The 12439-nt window shown below is 36.8% G+C and overlaps 1 protein-coding gene across 1 annotated transcript in view; it reads right to left on the reverse strand.

The window, feature by feature from the left end:
* Positions 1 to 9208: 9208 nt before the first annotated feature.
* Positions 9209 to 12439, reverse strand: part of LOC149804407 (uncharacterized) — an 87536-nt gene continuing 84305 nt past the window's right edge. The window contains exon 3 of the mRNA XM_089932635.1: positions 9209 to 10178. The gene's annotated coding sequence lies outside the window, so the exon portion shown is untranslated. The remainder of the gene's footprint in view (positions 10179 to 12439) is intronic.

Genomic DNA, 12439 nt, shown 5'->3' on the forward strand with positions numbered 1-12439 from the left:
TTTTTTGCTGTTTGACGTGAGTGGAGAGTAGATTTGGGATTTGATTTGATTGCTTTGCCTATGTGGATAGTATATTGAAGTGATTAATGAAAATTTTTAAATTAGTAATGGGTAGTATAAAAAAAGTGAGTGAGTGTTTCTTTTAGGTCCGCGCGTTGTTTGGTCATGATCTAGGTAATATAACTTTTGTTTTAGGGGGATGTTTTCCTACACGTCCGCGCTTTTAGTATAAATTGAAACTCGCTTGGCAGTCTAGCTACCCTGTTCATTCGTTAACAAGACAATGAATACCAGACTAGCTAAACGTCTTGAACTCCAGATGCACCTGGAATATGCCAGGCGCATACTAAATAAACTGGCCGCGGAGGCCATCGTCGAAGAGGGAAGGATGAAAGAGGAGGAAAGAAGAAAAAAAGAAGAGGAGGAAAAGGAGAGAGGAAATTTCAGAATCCCAGAGACAGAAAATTGGGATTCTGAAGCCACTTATCCCGCCCCTGCACTCCCAAGAAAAAAGGTAAAGGGAGACTGGGGAAGAAGATGTGTGTGTGGTGCCAGGCCTGGAAGGTGCCATCATTAACCAGGTGTCACTGGAGTTCAAAAACAAACAGCCCTTTTCAGGGCTACCCAAACCTTTAGAAAAGAAATAGTGATCCATTTGCCAATGTGTGTATGTAGAGTAGTGTGAATATAAACACTGACTCTTTTTTCCTAGTGTGAGTGTATGAGTTTATGTATATGATTGTGTGTTTTAAGTACTCACGTACGTTTGTGTGGATAGTAGATTATTTGGCTTTGTAAGTGATCACGTATGTTTGTGTGGATAGTAGATTATTGGGCTTTGTAAGTGATCAAGTATGTTAGTGTGGATAGTAGATTTGGGGTTTCATTTTAATGCTTTGCGTGTGTGAATAGTAGATTTTGGGTTTGTTTATTGTTGCTTCAGGTATGTGGATAGTAGATCATATGAAATGAGAAAAGTAGGGGATGTTTTCCTTCACGTCCGCGCGTTTTAAGTGATGATCTAGGTAATATAACGTTTGGGTTTTAGGGGGATGTTTTCCATCACGTCCGCGCTTTCACTATAAGAACCCACAGTATTCGTCGTTCAAACCATTCTACAAAGAATAAAAAAGAAGATGGCTTCAAACCAACTTGATAAAATGAAAACATTGCAAGACGTCCTGGACAATTTGGGTATGATGGAGCAAATGTTAGGCTAAACGAGGATCACTATTCTTATAGTCCCCATCGAGTGAAGATGGAGATCAACAATTTAAGAAAAGTAAAGGAAATGATAAGTGATCTGATGAAAGAAATAAAGGAGGAGAAGGAGGATGAAGAGGAAAGGATAAGGATGAGAGTATGGAACGAAAAAATTGAAAAGGAAGAACAAAATGAGAAGAGGAAGAAAGAAGAGGAGGAGAAGAAGAAAGAAGAGATAAAGAAGGAAGAAAAGCAAGAAAAGAAGAGAAAGAGTGTAGGACAGAAAATAAGAAGCTGGTGGAGAAATAGAAGAAATTAAAAGAAGAAGAAGAAGAAACCCAAAAGCCCTTTTCAGGGCCACCCACATTTCTCAAAAAGAGATAAACTTTCAATTGCCTACCCCTTTTTTATTTTTATTTTTTAAAAAAAATAGAGACCCCTCCCTGTTTCAATTTTTGTATGTTCCCTTTTCATAGACCCATCAGGCCGGGACCGTATTAAAATAGGGTCCCTACCCTATTCCGTTTCCCTTTTCGCTCAACAGACCCACAATCTATTCCCATGTTAAATTCCCTTGCCGCTAGACAGGCCCACGAGTTTTCTCCATGTTAAATTTCCCTTGACGCTAGAGTTGCCCACGATTTTTCCCCATGTTAAATTTCCCTTGACGCTAGAGTTGCCCACGATTTTTCCCCATGTTAAATTTCCCTTGACGCTAGAGTTGCCCAAGGGGTTCTGTAATGCTAATGCTAATTCCCATTGACGCTAGGGTGCTCCACTTCACTACTCACAGTCACTCACAGCAGTTAAAGAAATCCAACAGAGCCTAGACAACATAAGGAGATGGGCGGACAAATGGGGTTTCAAAATATCTCATGAAAAAACTGTGGCAATCATAATTACCCCCAAACGAAATAACAACCTAGTCTGTCCAAACTTCTATATACAAAATCAATTAATCAAATACGTAACAGTAGTAAAATTCCTAGGAATGTTCTTTGACAACCACCTCACATGGAAACAGCACATTGAACAACTCACCCAGAATTGTAACAAAGATCTCAATTTACACAGGAACATCACAGGGACTGACTCGGAGTCCAACCAGGAAACCATCCTCACGATATATAAAACCCTAATTAGATCAAAACTGGATTACGGTTGCCAAGCATATAACTCGGCTAAGCAACCTGTACTACAAAAACTTGACACTATCCAGAGAAAAGCCTTCCTATTATGCACAGGAACATCATTAGAAGAACTACAAACACTAACAGGAGAACTACCCTTAAAATTACGTAGGCAAGAACTGCTCCTCCGATACTCCATTCGATTAGATACCCACCCAGACAACAATCCCACCAAAATAGCTATAAATAAGTGTAAAGTTGTCTTCAAACCCAAAATCATAAGCACAACACCAAGTGACAAAGTAATCCTTGAACTAAGAGAAAAGATACCTCTACTAAAAAAACAGGTGACAAACAATACAGACCAGAACAAATCACCATGGTTACAAAAACCACCAAGGATTAACATTGAATCTACCAAATTAAGCAATAAAGAAAGACAAGAAAACTTACTAAAACCTGTACTGGTAAACGAAATCAACCAAAAATACCCGGACTATGTTAAAATATATACCGATGGATCAAAAACAAACAACCCACCAAGAACAGCAGCAGCAATAGTCATCCCTGAATTCAATATACAAACGGGATCCAGATTACCTGACTATTGCTCCATTTACACCACTGAATTCTGGGCTATACTTGAATCACTACAATGGATCAAAAACAACCAAATACCTAAAGCAGTCATTATAAGCGATTCCCTAAGCGTTATCAAATCGATCCAAAATCGCAATACACACTCTAGGGAACAATTCCTTGACAGAGCATGCCAATTAATCGACCGACGATATCACCACAGCACATCAATTAGTCGAGCTCATGTGGATACCGTCGCACATTGGAATCTCTGGCAACGAAACAGCAGACAAAGTTGCACAAACCAAACTAGGAGATCAAAACTCTATCAAGCTTAACTATAGCTCTTCAGAAACACTAAGCTTCGCACAAACATATATAGACCAAACATGGCAAGATTTTTGGAACTCCTCCACAAAAGGTAAAAAGCACCATGAAACCCCCAAAACCGTAGATGGGAACATACCTAAGGGTAGGGAACATACCTAAGGGTACCTATTTAGAACAGAAAACCATAAACAGGATAATAACTGGAAAAACTAAACTAGCAAGCAGTTTTGGAAGGTTTATAGGACCCAAACCAGCAACCATTAACTGCTTTAACTGCCACACCACCAAAGATCTACACCACGTATTCAATATATGCCCAAAATATCAACCCGCTCGGAAAATATTTATCAAACACCAAAAAGAGATTGGATCACCACACACATACCCAGAGTTACTTATGGTCTGTAATAAAAATAAATAATCAGCATATAAAAATATAAATAAATTCATAGACTCAGCAGGACTTAGGAACAAAATATAATTACTATCCCCACAAAACCAAAAGACCCAGTAACTAGCTAAATAAATTTAGAAGCCACCACATAAAAACCCATAACATATCATTCAATTTTATAAAAGTATTAATAAATAATTCACTTACGAAGCACCTATAAAAAAAAAAACTAAGGAAACCGCAAAATCGGATGTCCTAGATGTCCTTAACGAACCGAGTAATCAGCTAGGACTCCGGTCCTAGATGTCCTTAACGAACCGTGTAATTGGCTAGGACTCCGGTCTCTTGCTAAATAAAGTATAAATAACATTCAATCTCTAAAAACATTAATAAATAAATAACTTAAAGAGGCAATATCTAAAAACTTATAAATAACATAACGTAGAAAGCACACCCTAAACACCTCGACTAGTAATACCATAATAACCTTGAAAATCTCTCTTCATACATGATTTCTACTAAGAACCTCTATAAACAGCATAGAACATTCCCCCTCCCTTTAAGAACATTTTGAAGAAGAAAAAAAAATCGAAAAAACAAAATCGCAAGAAACACCAGGCAAATGCAACAAGAAACCAGCGATGTAAAGCAAGCAGGACCGTTCCCGAGCTTTCCTTCCCACTAATGACAGCCAACCATTCAACTGTAAGGGACCTTTATGGACCCACAGCTTGAGGCCAAACTACTATCATGGTTCCTTGAATCCATAAAAGCCTGGGGGAGGTGGCACCATTCCATTCCCCAGGAACAACTAGCAGGCTGAGGTGCAGTCAGAAAAAAGTGGCACATGCACAATTGTGCGCACGCCACTATAATCAAACTCAACAACAACAAAATGACAGACTAGGCATTTGGAAAACTATACTAGACAAAAATTAATTAAAAAATTAATGCGGTTGAAATATTCATTTGATTAAAAGGTTGTAGAGAAACCATATGAAAGAGTGTTAATGTTATATGTTATGCGATCACGGGCTTATTCAGGAGTTTGTTTTTCTTTCTTCGTTTTGTTTTTAAAGTCATTGGTTACTTTTATCTAAGTCAATCAATGATTCTGACTTTATGCATCTAAGTCAGAATTAAAATGAAACGAACTTACACGTTGAAATTGCGATAATGTTTCATGCAGACATTCCTAACCTCTTCAAAAATATCATATAACATTAATGTAGTTTGCTTTACGAAGTAGAGATCCAGATGATCAAGAGATTTTAATTTTTAATGGCATCTTGTACATACTGGTAATCACCATTTGTTCTCCATGATCTGCATAGACCGGAATAAACTCTTTGGATTGGTGATAATTTAATTTCGACAATCATTTGAAGTTAATTCAAGTGTTCTCACAGTCAATAAGTGCAGGATCTCTGTACATGCCAGCTGAATGATCATAATTTCATTACACCCAAAATGTACAGGATTTCCGTACTTTGCCAGTAAAAATGGTCCTGATCTCCTACGCGAGTGAGTGATTTGGATTTTTTAAAACGTGGCTTTAACAATTTTCAGTCGTATCGCTACAATGACTGCAATATGACAGCTTATCCTGTTGTCTAGCACTGGGGCATCATGCCACAGACTTGTAGCATGATGTCCCACCCAGTCACATTATCCTGACACCAGGCCGACCAGTTTAAACACTAACCTCTCAATGCTAAGCACCTAGTGAGGCATTTGTTAGTACCAATTTTATGTCTTTGGTATGACTCAGACGCGGTTCGAACCCGCGACCTCCCGCATCCGAGGCGGACGCTCTAACCACTAGGCCACTTGCTATGTATATTTAATTGAATTATTTCTTTGTTAGTTTAAAAATATTTCATTACATGCTATAGTAATGTAACATTATATGTTGGTCTTGACCTTGTCCAAAATGAAATTCATTTCTGCTTGACCCAAGTTGACTTTTGTATTGTTCAATGTAAACAACTAATACATAACTTCATTATTCTCTGTATTTATGAGTATAATATCAGAATTATTAATAACAGAAAAAGTAAATATGTTTATTTGGGTCAGGGTTTTGGACTTTCCTAAGTGAATTTTACAGGCTATGGTTTTGATTTTCTAAATCAGGATCATTCTAAAAATAAAAAATTTTCCCCATTAGATTGTGGGTTTATTTTAGAAAATGCTAATTGTGACCAGAGGTCAACTAGAGAACTATATGATCTTGTAATTGCGAGGACTTGGTCATTCGTGCTTTAACATCTAGCACTCTTAAGTTGTATTACATGTTGTGGCCAGAGTTTTGGGCTGGAATCTTTTTCTGCTCAAATTATTGAATTCAAGTGAATATTTTCTCTGGAAATAAAAAAGTGCTTGATAAACTTGTTGGATAGAGACATTCGCTTGTATTTATAGTATATTCAATCCTGGAATTATATTTATGTAATTCAACAAAATACTGTTGACACATCAACACTTATATAGCTACCACAGACACGTAATCGACTTCAGTTTTGGGATTTTTTTCTGGACTTTTACTGAATTTCATTCAGGACATTAAATTACTATGACTTGCGCCTGTAATTCTTGGATTATTTTGGGATTTAATTCGCAATACTTTTTTCTGTTACTTATTTTAAGAACATAGACTCGAAACACTGGAGCGTTTTGAGTTTAAATTTCCTTTCCACATATTTGACAGATGTTGGAAATACATGTTTTTTAACATATTCTTTAGCAAGCATTTTCATAGCACCATTTTAGGACAACTCTTTCGCAAATTAGTCTACTATTTTCTGCAAAAATGTCTTCAACGTTAATACCGGAAGGTGTTATATTTTAATATTAATACTAGCATTCAATTTAATATATTCCTATACAAATTATGAGCACGTAGTTCTGTGCACAGACTTGAAGTGAAGACAAACACTTGATGGTGTATGTTTGACTGCTTCTATTGTCCTCGATTTATTAGAGTCTTGTTTACAGGTTTCTTTTGATTTCGTGGCTCGTTTTAAATCACACTCCAGAGTACACAGAAGTGAAAGTCGTACCTGTAGTTGTTGGTGCACCTGACCGTCTTCTGAGGCATGATGTGTCGCTTTCATGCGGAGAAAGTAGAGGGTTGTTGCTGCTGGTTTCTGAACATCAAATCGGCCGAGATGTTTCTTCGATAACATCTTTTACACATTTGAACTTCTATTAACGCCTCCCACCCTCCCCATCGAAGCCTAGGCGAAACAAAATTATACAAGTTCTTCAAGGTATTCTAGGTTTGTCATGGCGAAACTACCTGTGTGGATTATTGTGTTTTCCAGGATTTGCAGTCTGAAGCAATCCTGGCACCAATATGATGTTATACTAGCCACCAATTCACACGAATCAACCTAATTACAACGTAATAACACGATGAATTTACGAAAGTTAAAAGGTTTGCTAAAGTATTCAAGAAATGCTTACAACCCCAATACTGGAGTCAAACATAGACAGTAAAATCATTTATTCACCAGGCCACCGAACCATCTTACATTAACTCTTAATAATAAAAATAAGAGCTAATCATTCAGAGAGTTAGTGATTTATATTTATGTTCGATATATTTATTCTCTTTATTTCCGTGTAAGATTAAGTACCAAATTTAAGAAGCTGCTTGCAAACACAACACAGCATGCTTGCATTATCGATTGATTTAACGAATTCCATTATATGAAATGTGCAAAGAGCAGCCATTGTACAGACCAGTAATTTGCTCATATTTGTTAAACTTTTCAGACAAAATAATTTTAACTTTGTACATTTTAATAAAATTAAGTAGTTTTCATTCCTAAATGTGCAAGACATACAAACGACTATAAAGTCATTAATTAAAGCTTTGATATTTTTTAACACGATTGGATACGACACGCATTCCATTGCTTTTGCGTAATGACAAATCAGCTCCCGGACAATACATATTGCATATATACTTCATCACCCCAATATCGTAAGCAATACAACAAATATTAATGAAATGCATTAATAACATCATAATTCACACGAAAAGTGTCAGTTTTATCCATACTGATATACCATATACCATCGAAAGTTCTCTGTTACCTCCTTGTGCTTAAGCTTGTATGTATATATATATATATATATATATATATATATATATATATATATATATATATATATATATATATATATATATATATATATATATTCTGCTTACCGGTATCATGTTTATCATATATGTAATCTGTTTGTGGAACACATTTTTCCGGATCGTCCAATGTTTAATGCACGCAAGGTAAATCTACAGTAGCCAACAATTAAAGTGGCTATAAAACGTCTCCATTATGGCTATGCCGGCCTATTTGCCCGACCTGAAAGGAAAATGCCGGCCTATTTGCCCGACCTGGATAGGAAAATGCCGGCCTGTTTGTCGGATAGGGATAGTAAGAGGAATGATGAATCAAAATACCGTATTTTTATTGAGTACTTATGGGCATATAAATAAATATAAACGATACTCTAACGCCTGGAGGGGGCAGGGAAGGGCATCATTTGCATCATTTCTTGTAACTTTTGTTTCTAATTGCGGTAAGCAAAGCCTGGCATGAATAGTTCCGTTTCCATTTTACTTTCTTGAGTAAACGATTGTACACACACGTAAACACACACACACACACACACACACACACACACACACAGAGAGTTTTTCCACATTATGTAATATCATTTATCACATGTCCATTTTGATATTGTTATGTTTTCTCAAGGGTACAGAAATGATAATACGATAATATACAACAGGCGGTTTTATTAGAACTCTGTGCACAGTTTTCCTCTCTGATTATTACAATATTGACTGTTATTACTATTCAGAGGAGCCCCCAGTTTTTGTGCCTATATATGAAAACTATGACGTGCACTGATATTACTAAGACAAAAGCAACGTTGATTAGCATCCTGAGAAGAACCCTGCTTCTAGCATTTAACCATCCACATTTGTATCGCTATTGCTTGTTATACAATATTGCTGAATGCTATCGTTTATTAAGGTTGAACATTACTGAGTTTACATACAATGTTTTTGCTACCTAATATCTGAAATAAAACATATTACATCATTTGGATACAATACTGGCTGACAAATGAATGAAACTACTAGCATGTTTAGTGCAAAGGACATTTTTGGAACCAACTGAATGAGTCACACCTTTTAATTTGTCATCCAGCGCAGAGGATGAACTACATACATATTCCATTTTCTCTTTAGGATATAATGCTACCTTTCTGTTGAATCCAAGTAACATAACACTGTGTAGCAAATCTTCTCGTAAAAATTGGATGAAATATATCTATATGGTTTTCTTAGGGGTTACAATAGTATGCAATAAAAGCCGAGGGGTTCATTTAATGCAGTGAATGGTGATACCTTTATTAAACATTTTATGCCATATTTTAATGTACAGTGAAGAAGGACTGAAAACTCTACAAATTTCTCTCTATTATAAAAATAAACCCATAGCATGTAGGAAAGAATATATGAAGTAAAGATAAACTATGAGAGAGAGAGAGAGAGAGAGAGAGAGAGAGAGAGAGAGAGAGAGGTTATAATCAGATTGGAGAAATTTTTAAATTTATAAATGGAAATATAAATATACTGATATATCTCTGTTCGTTTTCATTACGAAGTCTATATTTTGTTTTGTAGCATGTAAGTCATTTCCAACGAAGTATCGATATTACAGAGCGAAAGTGTCAGAAAATGTTCAATTCTCCTTATCATAAAAACTGCGCTGATAAAGCAAATGATAAACATTTCAGTTTAAAAGAACAGAGAGGATCAGGTTTGCTATAAATAAATCATATCTTATTATACAGTCAAGTCTTAATAGGGCAAATAAACCAAAGCCTGCCAATCGCTGCAAGCGAAATTGTCGGGTGCTAAAATAGTGCATCTAGTTATATCTTTTCTAAAGATTCTGACAAATAGTTAGTAGTGTGCTGTTAGATGTAGCTCATTCGACTAGTTAGTCATCAATGAAACAAAGGATTTTTTTTTTTGTTTGCAAGAGATATGTAAAACTTTGAAGTTGCTTGAGTTTCACAAGTTGTAGAATAATGCATATTTGCTTTGCATGTTGTTCTGATAATGTGGACGTTGTGTCTTGATGATTTGATTCACCTCAAAGGAATCTAATATTTCTTCTCTCCGCAAAGTGATATCTTGAAAGTTGATGTTATGGAATCGGCAAATGTGTCACAGATTGTCAAATTAAAGACATTACATCGTCTTGTAAAGTGTTAAGTGGTTATTAGGTTGTAGGTTCCTTCAACGGACCAGATCTCCGGTATCTCTGAAGTTCTGGCATAGTCAGCGTTAGTCAAACTTTGACTGTCACTGTCAGCAGAACGTCTGCTAGACAAAAAAATACTCAGAAATGTTATTATGGCAACAATGATCACCAGAATGACGGTCAAGGTCACGATGAAGATTATATCTCTAGGGCTGTATGTGTACGGCATGTCGCTTCCCACTAATTTGCCTGAAAAGTGAAAACAAATGACTCTTTGAACATTAAAGCCATTGAAAAAAATAACGCATCGCAAAAAGAAACAAAATTAAAGTAAAAACAACAAACAAACGCTGTATTATAGGTCTCAATAATAAAGTTACCATTGACAAATCATTCATAGGGTCACATTATTGGAAACAATTGACTGACATTAGACTCTATCTTGAGGTTGACAGTGATGGTCTGATTTGTGATGACAGAAATGTTAATCTTTCACACCCTTATATATATAGTTGTGTGCGTGTGCGTGTGCGTGTGTGTGTGTGTGTGTGTGTGTGTGAAAAGTGGCGTTTAATTTCGCTGATACAATCCAGGTTGTAACTAAGGAATACGATATATTTTATCAAAGTTTCCAACATTATTTGAGATTCTCTTAATTGAACATCATGGATCCCAACTTTATCGCTTCAGCTACAAACTGGAGTGAGACTGAGAATCTTTAATTCTTTTCCTCACACACGTAACACGTGCTATCTGACCCGTCTCCTGAGTCTTATATTTTTAGAACTTAGAAACTACAAGCGCATAAAGCGCTTTTATCCTATAATTGATAAGTAGCAGCAGAGGGGGCGAATCCGACATTTTGTCCAATCGTCATTTTGCTTAATTATTACTTTCTGCACTCAACGATCTAGTGTCGTCAGCGCCTGGTAAAAAAAAAACGACGTCGGTCCATCCTACACGATGGTGACGTCATTTGGTTTAATTAACACCTTCTGCGCGCCGATCCCCAGCGTCGTCAGCGTCCGGTAAGCACATCGACGACCGCGTCGATGTCATCGCCCCCTCTGCTGCTAAGAAGTTATTTACAATGATCTTACAAACAGAGTGATCACTAACTCCTCCTCCTGTAGATCAATTAGGTTATTTGACTGATCGGTGAGTTTAAAATTAATTCTCGTTAAAAACCGATCATGGCATCGCATATAGACCGGATTAATCGGATTCTCAACGATTAAAAATCCCGGAGGGGCTGTTGGTGAAAATGAATAAAGGATATATCCCTGTTGAGCTTGATTTGATTGATTGGTATCTACCTGGTAACTCCCTTCGATAACATCACACACTAGATTGATTGCTATCACCGATGCGATATTTACGTTGTATGGAGCAATATGCATACCATCATCCCCGTTATCGTGTCTGAGGATATAAGTTGATGGACTGAGAAAATCATTAAGAGACTTTCTTAGTTCTGGCGCGTTGTATCCTGGAAACTTGAAATCGGGTAAATCGGCTTCTGTGATATTATACCCGGTTAGGAATTTTTGTTTATTATCATCGCTGCTATCGGATATTGTCTTAACGATTCGCTCATTAATATATTCCATGTCTGATATAAGTTGATTTAACACCTCAACGTGTTTTCGTGCTTTTGTTTTCCGTAGCTGTTCTAGTTGTGATTGGTAATTACGATTAATCTCGGCAAACGCACCAGTGATATCATCTAAACGAACTGTGACCTTGGCTGACAATTCAGGAGTTTTCTTATACGGAAAAAACCATTGCATGGTATTCCTGTCTTGAAATATAAACTCGCTGGGTAATAACGTGTTTCTTATAATAGACAAATCATTCAGATAACTGGGATTAATCTCATGATACGATTGCACATTTGTGTGCAAATCCGCGGGTGGATTCTTAGGCCATCCTAGTATGGTTCTTATTGAACTGTTATAAATATCAACCATATACCCCGGTGTGCTTATTTCAATCGTCGATGATAACGTCGGTTCATGAACCGTAATAGCGATTTTTGATTCCTTTCCTGTGATCGATTTTATTCTGCGTTGAAATTCTTTATTGATTTGCTCTATTTGGTATGACCCAGTTGGTATTGTAACCTCCTCCCAGTCTGGGGTCCCATCGGGTTTATTTTTCCGTGCAAAAACCAGCGAGTTATTAGGTTGTTGTCCGTTAAATGCGTCCGCTCGAATATTAGGCCAACTGTGATATACTCGCAATTTTGCCAGCGCTATTTCCTTCACTGGAACCGGCGACGGGAAGTTCACACTGAATTCGGGTTTCGTTGACGTTATTGATATCATATTTGTTTGTACCGGAGTGGTGTTCTCCGCGATCCGCTGAAGTAATTGAAACCCTTCGGGGTTCAGCGACATTATTATTATTTGTTGTCTTTAGTGTCTAATTTCAACAACCAGGTGGTTCCGGCTTCCAGTTGAAAATCCTCGATTTTTGACATCGCGGAGCTATACAACTGGACCATCGTG

Source organism: Sinohyriopsis cumingii, chromosome 2, assembly GCF_028554795.1.
Source record: "Sinohyriopsis cumingii isolate HCF-2022 chromosome 2, ASM2855479v2, whole genome shotgun sequence".
In the NCBI taxonomy this organism is placed as follows: Eukaryota; Metazoa; Mollusca; class Bivalvia; order Unionida; family Unionidae; genus Sinohyriopsis; species Sinohyriopsis cumingii.